Raw genomic sequence first — 11,121 nt, forward strand, 5'->3', positions numbered from 1 at the left:
GCAATTTAGATTTGCGGAGATATGAAAAAGGAATATGTGAATTCCTCGGCTAGAACGAAATAAACTGATATGTGCCAGTAGAATACAGGCTGGAAATGCAATGAATAGTAGACGCAGAGGCAGTCAGTAAAGATGTGCGGGGTTACACAACAGCCTCACATTGCAGGACCAGTGGGAAATTGGTGTACTTTGCAGATGGTGAGAAACGATAGACCTTGGAGGAGCAAAGGGATTGGAGACCCTTGTTTCGGAGTCATTCACCGTCAGTGGAAATATCCGATTACTAGTTTCTCGTTCTCAACTTCCAGGCTGTCATATCAGAGGCGACATTCATTCCTCCAGTCCATTGTCTGGGCAAATCGCTCCAATGAGCTGCTGTAATTAATTGAAACATCGATTCCCTAGCGGGCAGAGTGGGGCTATTCGGTCCATTAAGTGGTGACCGACCCTCCGAACGAGCATCATACCGTTCCCGTACCAGCCTCCCCGAACAGGCGCCGGAATGTGGCCACTAGGGGTTTTTCACAGTAACTTCATTTGAAGCCTACTTGTGACAATCAGCGATTTTCATATTTCATATTTCATTTCATACCCTGTCCATGCCCTGCCCATAACTCCACCTAATGACTGGAAAGTACAGGCCTAGTAAGCATGGCCCATCCAACTAAGCTGCAGATGGTTGAAGTGTGGAAGGTAGCCGGTGCAGTCCCACTGCCTGCTCGCACCTCGTTCTATTCATCCATTAGCCTTTGATTTGAACAATAAAATGATATCCAGACATTTTGCTCATTTGTCGGCGAGATCAGCGGCCATTAAGAACGGCAGATAAGTCTTGCCGTTCGACACATTTTCACGAAAGTTCCTTTGACATTTTTGTGTTTTACACCACCTCACAGCTTTCCATGGAAGGCATAACTTATGACAACGAAACTTGCGTGAATTTGTAAATTGCATGAGCAAAGGAAGACACGTTGTCATCAGGATTCGAACCTCCGCGGGGAAAGCCCAATGGATTTCTAGCCCATCGCCTGAACCGGCATAGTGGGGAGCACCGCCGTGTTCCCGGTGGTTAACCAGCGTTCGATTACCGGCCATTGTTGCGCCGATTTATTTAGAAATTTATGCGAGCTGGTCAATTTCAAAATAAGAGAACAAAAAGATCTAACAAATGACAGGCAAAAATAAATTTGAAGCTTTGTTATCATCGATTTTCACAATTCTGGTGCCCGGTGAAGTTAATATGAACGTGACTGAGGTTGTGAAACTATCCTGACAAATAAGAAAATTCAGAGCGAAAGCAGAATGAGAAAAAGGAAGGTTCTTCTGTCATGACACAGACATTTAATCCGAATACATTGAATGAACAAGAAATTCAAATTGATACTTAGACTGACATCGTGTTCTGCAAACAGATTGCTCCAAACGAAGTAAAGATTTCGGATCATAGCCGCTGCGAGTAGGGTGCGAACCTACGCGGGGAAACCCCATTGGATTTCGAGTCCAACGCCTTAACCACTCGGCCATTGCAGCTGATCGCTCGCTTGTCGAAAGCATTGTAAAATGCACTCCAGGTATTCCAGTAATGCAATGAACGGTGTCCCAGTCTTTATCTGGGAAGGGTAGAATTAACATGGAAAAAGACCATGAGATTTGGGGCAACGCCTTGAGCTGCACGAAAATCTCACCTTCCATAACGCACTGTTCTACTTTTGTGTCACAATATCAGTTGCAAAGGAAATATGCGATAAATTGATGTTTTTTGAATGGACCAGTACATAACTTCCCAGTCTCGGTCAAAATTAAAGTAATGGAATCGAAGAATCTGACAACACAGAAAGAGACCTGCGCAGACCGAGTGGTCACGTGATGACTGGGTTATCAGGAAGTTCCACCAGATTTCTGTGTGAAGTGACCGCAGCAGGTCTACCACATGGACTCAACGATAAATTCCTCGACGTCAGACGCCGTTTCCATCCGCTGCAAAGAGGAAGCTGATGTTTTCACCCTGTCAATAATCACTGTGAATATTTCCATTTCAGTTCTGTTTTTGATGATACCCTTTTTCCCAGATCACAGAAAATACACGGAAAGCTCCAGCTGCCGGACATGGTCATTTTCGATGTCGCAAAAGTCCTTCACATTGAGAGCCGTGAAGATTCATGGAGCATCATCCTCAAATTTAGCTGCTCACGGGCATGTGTCACATCCTCTGCCTGTTCGGCAATCACATAGAGTCAGTGATCCTCACCAAGTGAATCAACACAAACCCGGCTCAATAAGAACTGCAGACAAACAAAGGGTGCGTCATAGCACCAATTTTCTTTTCCATTTTCCTCACTACAATATTCTACATGTCACCCAGCAACTTCCCGACAGGCCTGGAGATAATCAAAGGAACGACAGGAAATTGTTCAAACTACAATCGTTTTCATTAGAAAGTCAAACACTATCTTCAGACATTGAGCTCCAGGCTGGAGGCAAAGTTTGTGTGGGTGTTCAATCAGAATCTCAGAATCAAGCAGATTCAGCACGGCTTTATGAAGGGAACGTCATGGACGACAGATTAATTGGAATTCTTTGCGGCGTTAATCACCAGGATAAATAAAGGAGACCCAAAAGGTGTAATATATTTGGATATCCAATAACGCGTTCGACAAGATGCCACACATAAGTTAACTTAATGAGATAAGAGACCATGGTTTTCTGGCTAATATATTCGGACGGTCTCCTTGGATTTTATTTTGTATATTGTCACGTTCTCCAAGGTACAGTGATATGTATTCTTCTGCGAGCAGCTCAACAGATCATTAAGTACATGAAAAGGAAAGGAAATAAAAGAAAATACATAATAGGGCAACACATGTTACACAATGTAACTCCATAACACCGGCATCGGGTGAAGCATACAGGGGTGTAGTGTTCATGTGGTCAGTCCATAAGAGGATCGTTTAGGAGTCCGCTAACAGCGGGGAAGAAGCTGTTCATGCGTTATCTCAAACTTCGGTATCTCCTGCCCATTGGAAGAAGTTGGAACAGTGAGTAAGCCGGGTGGGAGGCGTCTTTGATTGTGCTGCCCGTTTTCCCCAGGCAGCAGAAGGTGTAGATGGAGTCAATGGAGGGGAGGCAGGTTCGTGTGATGGACTGGGCGGTGTTTACGACTCTCTGAATTTTCTTGCGGTCATGACCGAGCAGTTGCCATAACAGGCTGTGATGCAGCCAGATAGATTGCTTTCAATGGTGCATCTGTAAATGTGGGTAAGAGATAATGTGGACATGCCGAATTTCCTTAGTTCCCTGAGGACTGGATAATATCCCAAACTTGTATCCTGCTATTGTCACCTTGCTCCACCACCTTGTTCTCTTCACAAAACATCAGGAATCTCAGACCAAATCTTCAGACATTTGATTCTCTCTTCAACCAACATCTTGTCCCTGATTAAGTCCACCTTGGGAAGAGGGGCTTGACATTCCGAGATCCCCTGCAGACAGCCGGCTGCTGTTGATGGATCAAAAGAGGCCTAACCCCTGAAAGAAAGCCTCTCTCACAGTCCTGTGAGCATGTCTCCATTAGACGGCGCAGTCACAACCTGCAGAGTACCTAACGGCACAGAGGTCCCACTTTCGATCCCGGCCCTGGGTCACTGTCCGTGTGGAGTTTGCACATTCGCCCCGTATTTGTGTGCGTTTCATCCCCACAACCCAAAGATGTGCAGGGTAGGTGGATTGCCCCTTAATTGGTAAAATGAATTGGGTACTCTAAATTTATATTGAAACAAAACACTGAATAGATCCTCTGGGAGCTGGACTCAAATCAAATGGGGAATATCCGATGAATTTCTGGTCGAAAGATTTAACAACTGGATAACGTCAGCTGACATAAGCAATTGTGTTAAAATCCCTGTTGATATGCCACAGGAAAGGGAAGGAGAATTTGCAAAAGACAGATATCCCGCTGTTATGGAGGGAGTTCTCATTCTTACATATGGTCAAAGGGAATAAGGCTCGGCTGAGATTTGAATTTAGATTTTTCTTTCGGGAACAGACACTTTAACATACTAAACTATAGTGTGTGAGTATGTTGAGCTAATCACAAGGGAATGCTGGAAATACTTTACGGATCTGTAGTATCTGTGAAAAGAGAAATAGTTACCATTTCAGATGCTGACCTTTCATTGGAACGACCTGTTCCTCTCTCCACAGAAGCTGCCGGATCAGCTGAATATTTGCAGCATTTTCTGTCTTTGTTTCGGGTTTGCAGCATCCACAGTATTTTGGTTTTGGGCCTAAGGACAATGAGTTGTCCTTCCTGCTCTGAGGGTTATTGCAGGTCTCTCTGGATGTGATTATCGCTGATTATCCATCTCTGGGATCTTTATGAATCATTGAACGATTTATCGTGAGCTAGTCCCATTTACTGCATTCAGGAGCAGCATTCCCTATCAGTGAGCAGGTCACACACGTTGCAGCCGCCTGCTGCCTGTGACCAGCAACAAAAGCAATTGCAGAGACAGACTTGATTATCATCATGGGACAAATAACAAAAATAATAATCGCTTATTATCACAAGTCGGATTCATTGAAGTTACTGTGAAGTCGACACATTCCGGCACCTGTTCGGGGAGGCCAGAATGGGAATTGAATCCGCGCTGCTGACTTTGTTTTGCAGAACAAGCCAGCTGTTTCGACTACTGTGCTAACCCGGTCCCTCAATACAAAGCCCGAGAGACAGGATCAGAGGGAAGGTTGTTTTTCTGCAGTGTGGACTTCACTCCAGAACAATGAGAAAAGCAGAACATGAGAGTTGAATGTGGTAAAGAGACGTTTCTTCACACAAAAGGTAATGGAAATTAGGAACTCGCGCCGAACAAGCCAGTGAAACTCAGAGTCAATAATATAGTTTTGAATATTTCACATATTTTTAACCAGCTCTGGTCTGATTGTTTCTGAAATCCTGTCAGGGAGCTGGAGTGAAGATGCAGCCGAGCCCTAATTCAATTTAAATAAAGCGTGGAACAGTCTCGAGGGGCTGAATGGCCAGCACAGTTTGTTTGTTCCTGGGAATACAACAGAATATCAAGAGAAACAGTTGAAAACACACATTGCATTTCATTCATAGAGTCATAGAACCATACAGCACAGAAAAGGCCCTTCGGCCCATCACGTCTGTGCTGCTCAAAAACAACCACCTAACCATTCTCATCCCATTTTCCAGAACTTGGCCCAAAGCATTGTGTGCCCTGGGATGGCAAGTGCACATCTAAATACTTCAATATTATGAGGGTCTTTGCTCTACCATCCTTTCAGACAGCGGAAAAACATGTTTTCACAATAAAATATTTCACAACAAACACTGCAATCAGAATCTGAAAAGGGAGAGAGGTCATCTGGCAGGAAGGATCAAGGAAAACCCAAAAGCTTTCTATAGGTATGTCAGGAATAAGCGAATGACTAGGGAAAGTGTAGGACCAGTCAAGGACAGGGATGGGAAATTGTGTGTGGAGTCTGAAGAGATAGGCGAGATACTAAATGAATATTTTTCGTCAGTATTCACTCAGGAAAAATATAATGTTGTGGAGGAGAATGCTGAGCCCCAGGCTAATAGAATAGATGGCATTGAGGTACGTAGGGAAGAGGTGTTGGCAATTCTGGACAGGCTGAAAATAGATAAGTCCCCGAGACCTGATGGGATTTATCCTAGGATTCTCTGGGAGGCCAGGGAAGAGATTGCTGGACCTTTGGCTTTGATTTTTATGTCATCATTGGCTACAGGAATAGTGCCAGAGGACTGGAGGACAGCAAATGTGGTCCCTTTGTTCAAAAAGGGGAGCAGAGACAACCCCGGCAACTATAGACCGGTGAGCCTCACGTCTGTAGTGGGTAAAGTCTTGGAGGGGATTATAAGAGACAAGATTTATAATCATCTAGATAGGAATAATATGATCAGGGATAGTCAGCATGGCTTTGTGAAGGGTAGGTCATGTCTAACAAACCTTATTGAGTTCTTTGAGAAGGTGACTGAACAGGTAGACGAGGGTAGAGCAGTTGATGTGGTGTATATGGATTTCAGCAAAGCGTTTGATAAGGTTCCCCACGGTAGGCTATTGCAAAAAATACGGAGGCTGGGGATTGAGGGTGATTTAGAGATGTGGATCAGAAATTGGCTAGCTGAAAGAAGACAGAGGGTGGTGGTTGATGGGATATGTTCAGAATGGAGTACAGTCACAAGTGGAGTACCACAAGGATCTGTTCTGGGGCTGTTGCTGTTTGTCATTTTTATCAATGACCTAGAGGAAGGCGCAGAAGTGTGGGTGAGTAAATTTGCAGACGATACTAAAGTCGGTGGTGTTGTCGATAGTGTGGAAGGATGTAGCAGGATACAGAGGGGTATAGATAAGCTGCAGAGCTGGGCTGAGAGGTGGCAAATGGAGTTTAATGTAGAGAAGTGTGAGGTGATTCACTTTGGAAGGAATAACAGGAATGCGGAATATTTGGCTAATGGTAAAGTTCTTGAAAGTGTGGATGAGCAGAGGGATCTAGGTGTCCATGTACATAGATCCCTGAAAGTTGCCACCCAGGTTGATAGGGTTGTGAAGAAGGCCTATGGAGTGTTGGCCTTTATTGGTAGAGGGATTGAGTTCCGGAGTCGGGAGGTCATGGTGCAGCTGTACAGAACTCTGGTACGGCCGCATTTGGAGTATTGCGTACAGTTCTGGTCACCGCATTATAGGAAGGACGTGGAGGCTTTGGAGCGGGTGCAGAGGAGATTTACCAGGATGTTGCCTGGTATGGAGGGAAAATCTTATGAGGAAAGGCTGATGGACTTGAGGTTGTTTTCGTTGGAGAGAAGAAGGTTAAGAGGAGACTTAATAGAGGCATACAAAATGATCAGGGGGTTGGATAGGGTGGACAGTGAGAGCCTTCTCCCGCGGATGGATATGGCTGGCACGAGGGGACATAACTTTAAACTGAGGGGTAATAGATATAGGACAGAGGTCAGAGGTAGGTTCTTTACGCAAAGAGTAGTGAGGCCGTGGAATGCCCTACCTGCTACAGTAGTGAACTCGCCAACATTGAGGGCATTTAAAAGTTTATTGGATAAACATATGGATGATAATGGCATAGTGACGTTTAGATGGTTTTTGTTTCGGTGCAACATCGTGGGCCGAAGGGCCTGTACTGCGCTGTATTGTTCTATGTTCTATATGTTCTATCTTGTCCTCTGTGCCCCTATTAATAAAGCCGAGGATACCGTCTGCTTTATTAACGGCTCTTGCAACCTTTTCTACCTGCTTCAATGATTTATACACTTGTCCATCCATTTCCCGCTGTTCCTGCACACACTTTTGGAATTATATCCTTTATTTTATATTGCTACTCGTGTTCTTCGTACAGAAATTAATCACTTCATTTCTTGTCTGCCATATGTTCTCCTGTTGCACCAACAAGTCTATGTCCTTTCAGTGTTCGACGGTGTTCAGAATTCCTGGAGCTCTTTTCACAACCACAGGCCGGCCCAAAACATTTCAGACAATAATGTTCTCTTGAAATGTACTCTTTGAACTGTGCAAATTGCTGAACTTTTGAACTGCCTGTTGGACAACATCGGAAATTCCCATGTGGGGATGGGAGCTTTCTGCAAGTGTGGCTCTATGGCGCAACGGATAGCGCGTTGGACTTCAGGTTGCTGTCGTGGTGAGACGTTCAATGGTTGTGGGTTCGACTCCCATGAGAGTCACGTTTTAAATAATGTTTTACGAAATCAGTCACGGGTTGATCAATGTTCCCAGAGGACTGCCGCCCGGAACTTCCTTCCAGAAAGGTTCCTCCAGTCACTCCCCCACTTTCTCATCAGAACAACGTCACAGAAGAAACCACACCACCTTCACAGAACGACCATTCAGCAGGAAAGTAAAATATGTGAACTATGCTGACCCGAATCAGTCTGCTCAAACGTGAGTTCTTGTTGAAAGAAAAATTGAGGAAGTGAATAGTTGACTGGCAACCGCAGGGCAGTAATGTCGTAGCTCCTGGTTTCAGGAGCAGAGTGCTGCAGTGGAATGATGGGCCATTACCCCGAGTACGAAGAATCGAGGGTATTCCCTGCTATTTACAATCGCCCTCACAAGAAAGCAAACAGAAACAACGTTCCTGTTTGCTTTACAGCAAATGCCTATCAGAATCCTGCTTGCAGTCGCATCCCGACAGTTGTCCCAAGAATGACGCAGACAGTATTACAATATTGTAAAGGTAAAAAATGGGGAACCACAGAGAAAATGCTGTAAAAAGGGATGGGTGAGTAAATTTGCAGATGACACAAAAGTCGGTGGAGTTGTGGATAGTGCGGAAGGGTGTTACAAGTTACAGAGGGACCATAAGACCATAAGACATAGGAGCGGAAGTAAGGCCATTCGGCCCATCGAGTCCACTCCACCATTCAATCATGGCTGATTTCAACTCCATTTACCCGCTCTCTCTCCATAGCCCTTAATTCCTCGGGAAATCAAGAATTTATCAACTTCTGTCTTAAAGACACTCAACGTCCCGGCCTCCACCGCCCTCTGTGGCAATGAATTCCACAGACCCACCACTCTCTGGCTGAAGAAATTTCTCCTAATCTCTGTTCGAAAGTGACTCCCTTTTATTCTAAGGCTGTGCCCCCGGGTCCTAGTCTCCCCTGCTAATGGAAACAACTTCCCTACGTCCACCCTATCTAAGCCATTCATTATCTTGTAAGTTTCTAGTTGATCTCCCCTCAACCTCCTAAACTCCAATTAATATAATCCCAGGATCCTCAGACGTTCATCGTATGTTAGGCCTACCATTCTTGGGATCATCCGTGTGAATCTCCGCTGGACCCGCTCCAGTGCCAGAATGTCCTTCCTGAGGTGTGGGGCCCAAAATTGCTCACAGTATTCTAAATGGGGCCTAACTAATGCTTTATAAAGCTTCAGAAGTACATCCCTGCTTTTATATTCCAAGCCTCTTGAGATAAATGACAACATTGCATTTGCTTTCTTAATTACGGACTCAACCTGCAAGTTTACCTTTAGAGTATCGTGGACTAGGACTCCCAAGTCCCTTTGCACTTCAGCATTATGAATTTTGTCACCGTTTAGAAAATAGTCCATGCCTCTATTCTGTTTTCCAAAGTGCAAGACCTCGCACTTGCCCACGTTGAATTTGATCAGCCATTTCTTGGACCACTCTCCTAAACTGTCTAAATCTTTCTGCAGCCTCCCCACCTCCTCCATACTACCTGCCCCTCCACCTATCTTTGTATCATCGGCAAACTTAGCCAGAATGCCCCCAGTCCCATCCTCTAGATCGTTAATATATAAAGAGAACAGCTGTGGCCCCAACACTGAACCCTGCGGGACACCACTCGTCACCGGTTGCCATTCCGAAAAAGAACCTTTTATCCCAACTCTCTGCCTTGTGCCTGACAGCCAATCGTCAATCCATGTTAGTACCTTGCCTCGAATACCATGGGCCCTTATTTTACTCAGCAGTCTCCCGTGAGGCACCTTATCAAAGGCCTTTTGGAAGTCAAGATAGAGAACATCCATTGGTTCTCCTTGGTCTAACCTATTTGTTATCTCTTCAAAGAACTCTAACTCGTTTGTCAGGCACGACCTCCCCTTACTAAATCCATGCTGACTTGTCCTAATCCGACCCTGCACTTCCAAGAATTTAGAAATCTCATCCTTAACAATGGATTCTAGAATCTTGCCAACAACCGAGGTTCGGCTAATTGGCCTATAATTTTCCATCTTTTTCCTTGTTCCCTTCTTGAACAGGGGGGTTACAACAGCGATTTTCCAATCCTCTGGGACTTTCCCTGACTCCAGTGACTTTTGAAAGATCATAACTAATGCCTCCACTATTTCTTCAGCTATCTCCTTTAGAACTCTAGGATGTAGCCCATCTGGGCCCGGAGATTTATCAATTTTTAGACCTCTTAGTTTCTCTCGCAATTTCTACTTTGTGATGGTTACCATATTCAACTCTGCCCCCTGACTCCCCTGAATTGTTGGGATATTGCTCATGTCTTCTACTGTGAAGACTGACGCAAAGTACTTATTTAGTTCCTCAGCTATTTCCTTGTCTCCCATCACCAGATTACCAGCGTCATTTTGGAGCGGCCCAATGTCTACTTTTGCCACCCGTTTGTTTTAATGTATTTAAAGAAACGTTTACTATCATTCCTAATGTTACTGGCTAGCCTACCTTCATATTTGATCCTCTCTTTCTTTATTTTTCTCTTTGTTATCCTTTGTTTGTTTTTGTAGCCTTCCCAATCTTCTGACTTCCCACTACACTTTGCCACATTATAGGCTTTCTCTTTTGCTTTGATGCATTCCCTAACTTCCTTTGTCAGCCATGGCTGCCTAACCCCCCCCCCCCCCCCCCTCTGATAACCTTTCTTTTCTTTAGGATGAACCTCTGTACTGTGTCCTCAATTACTCCCAGAAACTCCTGTCATTGCTGTTCTACTGTCTTTCCCACTAGGCTCTGCTCCCAGTCGATTTTCGTCAGTTCCTCCCTCATGCCACTGTAGTTAGCTTTTTTTAACTGTAACACCTTTACATGTACATAGATAACTGCAGCTCTGGGCGGAGAGGTTGCAAATGGAGTTTAATGCAGAAAAGTGTAAGGTGATTCATTTTGGAAGGAATAACAGGAAGACAGAGTACTGGGCTAATGGTAAGATTCTTGGCAGTGTGGATGAGCAGAGAGATCTCGGTGTCCATGTACATAGATCACTGAAAGTTGCCACTCAGGTTGAGAGGGTTGTTAAGAAGGCGTACGGTGTGTTAGTTTTTATTGGTAGAGGGATTGAGTTTCGGAGCCATGAGGTCATGTTGCAGCTGAACAAAACTCTGGTGCGGCTGCATTTAGAGTACTGCGTGCAATTCTGGTCACCGCTTTATAGGAAGGATGTGGAAGCATTGGAAAGGGTACAGAGGAGATTTACCAGAATGTTGACTGGTATGGAGGGAGGATCTTATGAGGAAAGGCTGAGGGACTTGAGGCTGTTTTCGTTCGAGAGAAGAAGGTTAAGAGGTGACTTAATTGAGGCATACAAGATGATCAGAGGATTGGATAGGGTGGACAGTGAGA

The 11,121-nt window shown here is 44.7% G+C and overlaps 1 non-coding gene across 1 annotated transcript; it reads right to left on the minus strand.

The window, feature by feature from the left end:
- Window positions 1-1,448: 1,448 nt before the first annotated feature.
- Window positions 1,449-1,530, minus strand: trnas-cga (transfer RNA serine (anticodon CGA)). Its single transcript has one exon. It is a non-coding gene; the product is annotated as a tRNA-Ser (tRNA).
- Between the last annotated feature and the right edge of the window lie 9,591 nt (window positions 1,531-11,121).

The sequence above is a fragment of the Scyliorhinus torazame genome, chromosome 24 (assembly GCF_047496885.1).
Source record: "Scyliorhinus torazame isolate Kashiwa2021f chromosome 24, sScyTor2.1, whole genome shotgun sequence".
Classification (NCBI taxonomy): domain Eukaryota; kingdom Metazoa; phylum Chordata; class Chondrichthyes; order Carcharhiniformes; family Scyliorhinidae; genus Scyliorhinus; species Scyliorhinus torazame.